The sequence below is a fragment of the Marmota marmota genome, unplaced genomic scaffold (genome assembly GCF_001458135.2).
Source record: "Marmota marmota marmota unplaced genomic scaffold, marMar, whole genome shotgun sequence".
Taxonomy (NCBI): Eukaryota; Metazoa; Chordata; class Mammalia; order Rodentia; family Sciuridae; genus Marmota; species Marmota marmota.
In genome coordinates, this window is record NW_025999932.1 from 33107359 (window position 1) to 33118145 (window position 10787).

Sequence of the window (10787 nt, forward strand, 5' to 3'; positions counted from 1 at the left end):
GGGGGGGGGGGGAGAGGGATAATCTATGAATTGAACAGGCAATTAAGGTATGGAAAATATATGCACTGAATAATTCTAATCAACCACTTATAAGAAGCAAGGGTCTGGGTTACTGTGTATATGTAACTTCAGAATATTTCTGGAAAATGAATGACTATAATGAGGTTGACTGGTTGCTCCTACATTGTTGGATGAATTGGTACAGGAAAAACAAATGAGCTCAGAGATTTCAATTCCCAACTGAATCACAGCATGAAGAGCTTGAAGCCTTCTGTGTTCACCCTGAAGGAAACTCTTATTTCCTGTAGCTGTAGGGATAAGACTGCCACGAACTAAATACAGAGTCTCATCCTGAAACTTCATAAATGAAATACAAGTTGAACTCCCAGATTTACAGGGTGTCTATAGGTAAATTGCAGGCACTAGCTGGGAAATAATGGGATCTTTTAAGTTACGAGGCATGTAGGAAAACTTTGATGAAGCCAGAGTCATCGAGCCTCTAAATTCTGATGAGTCTTCTTTGCTAGTGCAACAGCCTTTCCATCCCCAGTGGAAGTGGCTTCCCCGTTCCCAGGGGTATAGATCCTTTCACTCCAACTCGGGAAATAATGCAGGCTTCATTAGAAAATGGACAGCTATAGCACTCCATCCCCTTTCTGGGACCTTCCCTGCAGGGCAATGCTTTGACAACACTAACAGCTGTGAGCTTTCAGGTGCTTTAGCTGTTTTCAAGGTATCCCACGCAACTTCTGATCAAGGAATTCACTTTACAGCAAAAAGAAGTATGTGGCAATAGACTCACGCTCCTAGAACCCCTGGTCTTACTAATTCCCCTAAAATCTTGAAGCAGGTGGTTTCAATGGTCTTTTATTCACAGATAAATATATTTTTTTGCATTACAATTCTTAATACACATATATACCACAATTTTTCATATCTCTGTTTGTATATAAGGTATGTTGGCCCCAAATTCAAATCTTCATACATGACCATCACATTCCACCATCATTGTTAGTCCCCTTCCCCCTTCCTTTCCCTCTCACCCCTCTTCCCTATCTAGAATTAATCTAATCTTCCCATGCTCTCCCTCCCTACCCCACTATGAGCCACCCCCCTTATATCAGAGAAAACATTTGGCAATTGTTTTTAGGGGATTGGCTAACTTCACTTAGCATTATCTATATTTACTGAGTAAAAATATATAAATGTTAACATGGATTTGAAGCAACGCCTACCATGTTTCATTGCATGCCTTCCATTATAGGTTATTCACTCTCTTAATATTACAAAGACATAAATGTGATAGATCTAGCCCACCTGATACTTTAAAATAGATTTTTTTAAAAAATGTATGGTTAAACCATTAAGGTACTAATAAAAAAAGAAAAAGAAAAAGAAAAAACCTTCATGCCCACCTCAGAGTCTGAAGCATTAAAGGCCAGCAAGCCCTCAGCTATGAAAAGAGTAGGCTACCACACACTTTTCTCAATGTCCCTTTCACAGTTTTTCTTATTCAGTATGAAAACCCTTCACTTGCTGAATTCTATCATGATATTTTAATTTATTTGGTCAAAAGGCAAAGATAATAATCCTTTGTTAAATTTTGTATGGAAATGGAAAAGCAAATTCATTATGCTCAAAAATCACTCAGTATGTCTATTGAACAGACATGTCTCAGAAGAAGAAATACAATTGATCAACAAATATACAAAAAATGTTGAATATCTCTAGCAATTAGAGAAATGCAAATCGAAACTACACTGAGATTCCATCTCATTCCAGTCAGAATGACAATTATCAAGAATATAAGCAACAATAAATGTTGGCAAGGATGTGGGGGAAAAGGCACACTCATACTGGTGGGACTGCAAATTGGTGCAACCAATCTGGAAAGCAGTATGGAGATTCCTTAGAGAACTTGGAATTGAACCACCATTTGACCCAATTATCCCACTCCTCGGTCTATACCCAAAGGACTTAAAAACAGCATAGTATAGTGACACAGCCACTTTGATGTTTATAGCTGCACAATTCACAATAGCTAAATGTGGAAGCAAACTAGATGCCCTGCAATAGTTGAATAGATTTTTTTTTAAAAAAACTTGGCATATATACACAATGGAAAGATAATAAAATCATGTATTTGCAGGCAAATAGATGGAGTTGTAGAATATCATGCTAAGTTAAATAAGTCAATCCCAGAAAACCAGGGGTTGAGTGTTTTCTCTGATAAATGGATACTAAACCATAATGGGCTGGGCATGGGATGTGTGGAGAAACTTTGGGGCAAAGGGGAGGGGTTCTGGGGGGAGAATGCATGGGGGCAGGGAAGATGGTGGAATGAGATGGACATCATTACCCTAGGTACATGTATGATTGCACGAATGGTGTGACTCTACATCATGTACAACTGGAGAAGTGAAAAACTCTGCTCCATTTCTGCACAATGAATCAGAAAGCTTCCTGCTGTTATGTATAACTGATTAGAACTAATAAAATGAAAAAGAAAAAATGCCATCCATTACCATAGTTTATATATCTCCAAAAGCCCATACGTTAAAGGCTTAGTCTCCATCCCATGGCACTACTGAGAAGTGGTAGAAACTTTTAGAGTTGGGGCTTCATTGAAAGTCTTCTGGTCACATGTCCTCAAGGGGGATATGGGGACCTCAGCCTCTTTCTTTTCTTCCCTTTTCCACTTCCTGGGCATGAGGTGAGCAAGTTTTTTTCTGCCATGCACTCCCTACCATGATGTGTTATTCCACCACAGGACCTTAGCAATGAGACCAACAAGTCAAGGCTGGAACCTCCAAAAATGAACCCTTTCTCTCTATAAGTGATTATCTCAGCTATTTTGTTATAGTGATGGAGAGGTGACTAAAAAATCCATAAATCTATCAATACAGACCAATAATGATTTTTCTTTTTGCCTATTCTTCCAATTTTTTTCCTATATTCTTCTTTTATATATTGCAATCATCATGTAATAGTTAATATTATAAATTTTCTCTGTTGCTTCTTTATAGACATATCATTTTAAACATATACAGACTAATATAATGAGTCAATATATTTACTATTAATTTCTTTCCATTTTCTTTCAGTCAGCTTTTTTTTGTGTTTATTTCTTTTATTAATAATATTGCCATAAACATCTTTATTTATGTATTCACTTCAAGATGAATTAGTTCCTAGGCTAAATTCTTAAAGTTTAAATAACTATTTCATAAGAATTAAAAATATTCCTTTCCCACCGAAAACTGACTAATAATAATTGAACTCTTTTTCAACAAATTGGGTAACAGTTTACACTCTCCATAATTTAGTCAACCTTCCTATATTTTTTTCTTTCCTTTTAAGTTTGGTTGTTGTCTTCTTGTTTGTTTTTATAATTTAAGAGGTAAAAAACAGAGCTGGAGATATTTCCAATTAATTATCTTCTGTTGTTTCAAATATATTCAGCAGAAAAATGGAGCTGATTTGACTGTGACTTTAAGCCACCAAAGTTGGAGGGACAGTGAGGATGGAAGAGGGACCATCTAGTATGAAAGTACCCAGTCACTACATACACACTACCTGGGTTCAAATCTCAGTTCAGCCACTCATGTAATCTCAAGACAGAGCAAATAAAATGGCAAGTGTTCTGAGATACTTGTTGCGAGGAACAGCTGAGTAAAGCAGCATTATTTAGTCTATAGAAAAGATACCATGGTAGAGACATGACTCCTGACCTCAAATACCTAAAGAGCTGTCACATGGAAGAGGGAATAGATAGGATCCAGTTCATGCTATAGAAGTGAATAGATGGAAATCACAGTAAGTAGTTTTAGCTTCATAAAGGAATGGACTTTCTGATAATTATGGATTCTCAGTGAAGAGCCTGACCCACCTGGAATGGCAAGCCACTGGAAGATTTTTAGCAGCAGACAAATGACCATCCATCCTAGATGGCAAAAGTTACATCGGGAAGTCTACCCAGGACAGCAGGGGACAGGGAACTGGAATTTGGGATACGTTCCAAAAGATAATAGGGGTAAACCTCTTCAGAAGCATTTTGGGAACACAGCTAGAGATCCTAGGTAGGACATTGCATAAACAGGCAGGGCATCTTTCCAGATTGTAGCTGAAAAACTATGAAAAGTGGGCTTGGAGACTAATATGTAAATTAAAAAGAAAAAGAAGTGTGTGGGGAAATGTTAACTGACCTACCAATGAAATCCTTCTCAAGAAATGATTCATCTTAAAAAATAATTCCTGAAAAATAAATCTGTAATTGTTTTCTTAGGTTGTAGATTTATAAAATCGGTTCTGAAGCTATTGAACTGAGGTATTTTTTCCTTCACTAGAAGTGTATGCACTATTAATGTGACATTCAAATTAGATTTTTTTAAACTTAAGTTTGCACTCTTAGATCACAGAACTGAATTTATGTGAGAAATAGACAGAATGGAGCATTATGCTTCAGAAGGGCTTTTGTCAAATGTCATATTGTTTGTCCCATGGAAACAGTGGGCATTTCAATTAAAGTCTAAACCAATAACAATTTAATAATTATTTTCTGCTGAAAGAGATCAATGAAGATATTTTCATATATTTTTAAACTTTTTAAAAATTGTAGTAAAGGAAAAGCTTTTTTTCTTTATTGTTCTTTGTGATCCAGTCAAGTGATGATCTCTTGTTTAAACTGTTTATATCCTACTTCATTCTAAGGTTTATTTGTAAATCCATAGATAGAGAAACTGTAAATGTTAATGCCCTGACATCATTGGCTTCAAAAATATCTTAACAAATGGCCTAACTGAATGTTTAGGGACATTAAACTAATGTAAAGGGTGCCAAATGAAGGTTTCTAGGCTGAGCCTCAGGCCACAAGGTCAGCTCTCTGCAGCCACAATGGCCTGGCCTAGCTTCATTCCTTCCTCCAAACGTTTTGGCCAAATGTTCCTGATAGTTTAAAATTGGCATATTTCAGAATATAAAAAGAAACAATAATCGGCCAATAGCAAAGTAGAGCAGGTTGAGTATCCCTTATCTAAAAATCTGAAATCTGAAATGCTCCAAAGTTAAAAATTTTTGAGTGCTGACATAATACCACAAGTGGAAAATTCCAATCAAAATGTAGATGCACTAAAAATACTGTATAGAAGGAATTCCGTCTGTATATGAGATGTATATGAAACATAAAATAGTTTCATCATGTTTTACAACATCTTTGCAAAGTAGTCAAGAATGTTATGCAATTTTCTTCATACCAATCAACAGAAACTGTCCTTGGATAAGGTAAGCAAAAAGAAAGTTAAAAGATACTAGATTGCTTCCACAATTTCTGGGATGACACAAAAACCAAAAACCAAGCCACCAGAAGCAAAGATTCTGATACGGTTAGTATTACAACCACTGCTGGGCACTGGACTTTGCCAATGACACCCCACTACAACCAGCACCCAGTGTGAACCAGCCACTTGGAAGCCATTGCCTCTACTGGTTGTAGATTTGGGGTGTCACTAGAAACACCAACGAAATGAATCATTCTCTGTCTCTGTCAAAGTGATTGCAAAGATCCAGGCATGACCAGATTATCCAAGCCTAAATCACAGGCCAGTGTGCTGACTTCCAAGGGCATGGGGAAGTGACTGTTTCGGACTTTTTGGTCTTCTGGAGTCTTTACCACTAAGAGTCATATTGTGGAAATTCCTCACTTAGAGGATAATGTTTGTAATGTTTGAGAGAGCCAGACACAATCACTGCTCATTATAGGAGGATAAGTATCAATTGTACCATTTTATATTTGAGAAAACTGAAACATCTTAGGGTTTGGTGAATTTTTTTTTAAGTTTTTGTGCTTACTGACAAAATAAGAATAAATTAGATTAAATGAAAGTAAATTTAAAAAATTACAATTAATTTCATCTTACTATAGGTTGAGTATCTCTTATCTCAAATGCTTGGGACCAGAAATGTTTTGGAATTCGGATTTTTTTTTTCAGGTTTTCAAATATTTGCATGTACAAAATAAGCTCTGTTGGAGATGGAATCCATGCCTAAACACAGAATTCATTTATGTGATCATGAAAGGAAGAGACATTTCATTTGATAGGCAAGAGGAGACCAGAAAAGATTTTTAGCAAAATACTATGATAAAGATGGACTTTGTCTTATCTACATCAATGTGTAAGGTGGCAGATGTTAATAGCAATGAGGCTGGGATCTGAAGATACCTTGATGAAAAACAATGGCAAGCAGAGAGAGGGTGGTGATAGACAGGAATGGAAAGAGAAGACAGTTGTGGAAGAACTGTGGAGAGACATTCTCCCCAGCTTGATGATGGACTGCAGAAAACAAGTAGAGGCATGATGAAGAGAATTTGTGAAAGAAACATCACCTTATGGAAAATTCATGAATCAATTGGATAAGAAATTGAGGAAGCAGAGATATATGATTCAGGAATATTCCCAGAGAGTTTGTGCCTACTTGAAGGAGTTATTGCTGTCGAGGAAAACTGTGTTTCTACAGAATAGAAAAATTAAGCAAGATTTTAATCCAAGCAAAGGAACTAGAAAGACTGAAGATACAGGTGAGAGAGGAAAACTAATAGAACAATTAATACATACTATCAATAGATATTATTACTCATTATAACCATATCAAACAACATTTCATTAATAAGATACTAAGAAAAAGTCCAGAAAAGGAGAAAAGGGGAATTAAAGAGAAACCAAGAATTTGTCATCTTTACTTTGAAATATATATATTGGAGGGTTATAAATATATATAGTGGAGGGTTAAAAACAATGACTATTTCTTATCATTTCTACTTTGCATATATATACCCATACATAAATGCATACATACTTTGTATTTATATATGTATTATATCTTCCCAATCACACATTTTTAGAGATGGACAAGGTGACTTGTCCTGAGATTCAAGGAAGTGGGAAAGCCAGTTTAAAACGTTTTCTGGCTTCTGGGTCAATGTTCTTTTCTTACCTGGTAGACCTGCATCAGAACACAGCTTTATATGAAAGTCTGGGTGTTTGTAAGCCACATGAATCACTAAATAAATGATACATCTTAAAATTCCATCTATCCTCAAAATAACTTTAATTTAGTTTTGTATTGATTGATTTTTATCTCAATTTTTAAAAAAATTTTTTTAGTTGTAGATAGACACAATACCTTTATTTTATTTTATTTATATGTGGTGCTGAGGATTGAACTCAGGGCTTCACACATGCTAGGCAAGCACTCTACTGCTGAACCACAACCTCAGCCCCTCGATTTTCTTTTGAGCTAAATAACAATGGTAATTTTAAGATATATTTAAGTTGCCCACATCCATGGACACAAATGATGCTCTATATACCTTAGAAAGGAATAATTGCTCTACAGGCAAGAGGCGTGAGCTTTGAGATCTGATTTAGTTTTCTGACATAGTAAAAATGATACTTTTTAAAAAATAAATATTCCCTCAGTCTTTCTGGGAAGAACGAGAACTACAGCCTGTGACCACACAGAATATGGGGAAGCACAGTAGCAGTTTGTCCATAAATTTGGTCCTATGGCACTAGCATATTAGGACCAAAAGGGAACCTGTCTGCAAAGGCAGTTCCTCACTTTACATTTGAGGAGACTGAAATTGCAAAACAGAAGAAGTGGTGCAAGTCACACATACAATCACAGCATACAGTTAGTGGATGTCAGAACCCAGGCTGGGATCAGCCCCTGGTTAATCAGTCCAGGGCTGTTTGCTCTCCCTGATTGCTGCTCTGAAATCAGTCAAGTTTTGTGTTTGCAGGCAACTCATTGTATTAAAGCTATTGAGGAATAAACCATGCTCACAACTAGTAAAGATGATTGGTACAAAACTGAAATCTTTTGTCTATACCTACAGTTAGCCCTCAGAATCTGCAGGTTCCATATCCATAGATTCAACCAAGCAGGGATTAAAATGCACCCAAATTGGATTGGGGAAAAAAAATTACATCTGTACTGAACATGCACAGACTGATTTTCCTTGTCTATTATTCCCTAAAAATATAGTACAACAACTATTTACATAGTATTTATATTTTATTAGCTATTATAAGCAATATTGAGATATTTCAAGTTTCTGGGAAGATGTGCATAGGTTATATGCAAATACTCTCCATTTTATAGAAGGGAATTGAGCATTTGTGAATTTGGTATCTCAGGAGTCCTGGGACCAGTACCCTTGGATACTGAGGTATAATTGTGCATACTGAACATATTTTTAAAGTGTTTATGAGGCATTCTCCTCTATTAAAGTCTTATGACCCAGTAGAGGAACAATAGAAAAACGAAACAATATCTACAATGAAAGCTGTAATATTCAAAATTTAAATAGATACACTTTTAGCTTTAGTCTGACTTCAGAGTCTCAAACCTGCCATTGAATTTCCATTTGTGTATCTTGTCTGAGTCTTAAACTCATCACATTAGAACGATGAATTTACTTTAGAAAACAAGTTCTCTGGTACTTTACCTTAGGTCAGAAACCATTTGAGTTTTAACAATCAATAATTTTAATTTTAAGTAGTTCTGAGGAGACATTTCAAGTGTTTAAAATATAAAAAATATATATATTTTAATGAATATTTTGCTCAGAATATGTACTGGAAGCATTACAAGGCTTTCAAAAATAAGAACTGAAGGACTAAGGTTAGATTTTCTTTAAAAAAATCACACATTGTTAACTTAGTTTCTTAAGATATTGAGAATGTCTTAAAAACATTTTCATGCTAATTAAGCACAGAAATCTTTTAACACTGTACTATTACTCTGAAAAGAGATGAACATCATCAATGTTAGTGGCTTTTAGAGGAAAAGGTAATGTTTCTCTATTTTATCAATGGTCATTAATATAAAGATTATTAATTAAATCATATGTACTGCCTTCTGAGGAAAAACAAGAAAACCCCAAGAGTTACACACACACACACACACACCAAGAAACATTCCATCACTTCAGTACGGCAGGTAAAATTTAAAAGTCAAAAAAGATTATAGTTTATTGATTTCCTTAGGCTACTTAAAAATAAATGTGGACCTGTATTCTTTGCATGAAACAAAATATTGAACTCTGCCCTTCAGGCATACTACCATACTTCAAATGCTGATCTTATCATCAGGGGCAAGTCAAACAGAGTTGGACTTTAAAAAGAAAAAAGGAAAACCCTGGAGCCACTGGGAAGCATCAAGGGTCGGGTTGTTGGTCTGGTTCTGGTCAGAACTCACCCAGGGTCACCATGCTGACTAAGAGCCACTAGGCTTCAAGATGACATTTTTCAATAAAAACAAATAACCAGAATTTGAAACATAATATGGAAAGAAAGAGTGTATTCTGAAATTAATTTTCTTTTCCACTTGGCATCTTCTTATTATCCATTCATGAACAGGAAACAGAATATTGTCATATCTCTGTCATTAGAATTCTGTATGATAAAATAATCCTAATAAGTTATAAAATAATAATGTCAAAGAAAATTGCAAATTGGTGAGGAATTAGATGGAAATTTTGTCATGTGTTTAAAATACTGGCCACATTCTATGTTCCTAGATGCTCACTTTGTAATATTGTGAAATGTATCCATCAACTTTAAATGTGAGTTAAGGCTCCTCAAACAGTGCAGAACACACACAATAAGTTCATTAAGATTCAGTTAATTAAACCTTGTTTATTTGCAGTAATGTTTTGCTTCTTTTTGAAAAGTTTCAAAACTTTCCATCTTTGACTTGTAGGGACCCACTGCCTAGAGTGCTTCCTAGAACAGAATCTGACATCTCCCATCTGACATCAATACTTACTCACAGAATTTATGACGTGGCCTGGGAAGTAGCTCTGAATGTGTCAAGCAGAAACATAATCTTGACACAGAAGCTAAAGCTAAAAGCACAAAAGAGTTAAAAGGATAGGCAACATCCTGAAATTATCCTTGAATGCATCTATATCTAAAATTTAGACTGAAATTTAAAAGGGTATTAACAGTTTCTTACACACCTCTCTTTTCCAAATTAATAACCTTTGAGGAGGAAAAGAGCAAGATTGCTATTATTCTAATTCTGTGTTTCTGTTTTAAAATCAGATATTTATTATTTTTAGGGGGAAAATCACTCCAAATAAGACATTTTGAACATTGTATAAGCAAGACTGCTCGGGGAACTAATTGAAAATGGTCGCTTTAATTATGAGAAGTTTGGGGGGAGTAGGGTGGGGAGATGAGGGTGGTAAGAAAACCTGTTACAAAGGGAATCTCTACACGACTGAAACCAGACAAACACAAGGGGGCAGGAAGAGCTCAACTCTAACCGGCTGACTGAAATGGGATCTAAACTATTGTAGTTCGCCCTCCGGATATTTATCAATTCTCTTGGCAGGCAAAGTAATGTGAAGCTGACAAGTGGGTTTAGTTTGTTCTTGGTCTAATTACTGTGAAGAGAACAGGAGCGTCTCTAATGACAGCTACCCCAACAGCGGCGGCTTTGGGACAGCCTGAGGCTACATTCCCTAGAACTTATTCTTTGGTGGGAGACTAGCGATTCTGATCAGACTACATTTCTCACGCATTCCAAATGCCCTATTTTCCTTTTACTCCGTGAACTTTGATTGCAAAGGAGGGGCTTGTTAAAAACTCACCAGTCCGAGGACTGTGTCCATTGTAAATTTATGAGAAGGTACCCCGGGCGGGGCTAGGGGGTTGTAACCTGCTCTAGCTCTGGTTTTAATCCCAGCTGCCCTTTTTTTTTTTTTTTTTTTTTTTTTTTTT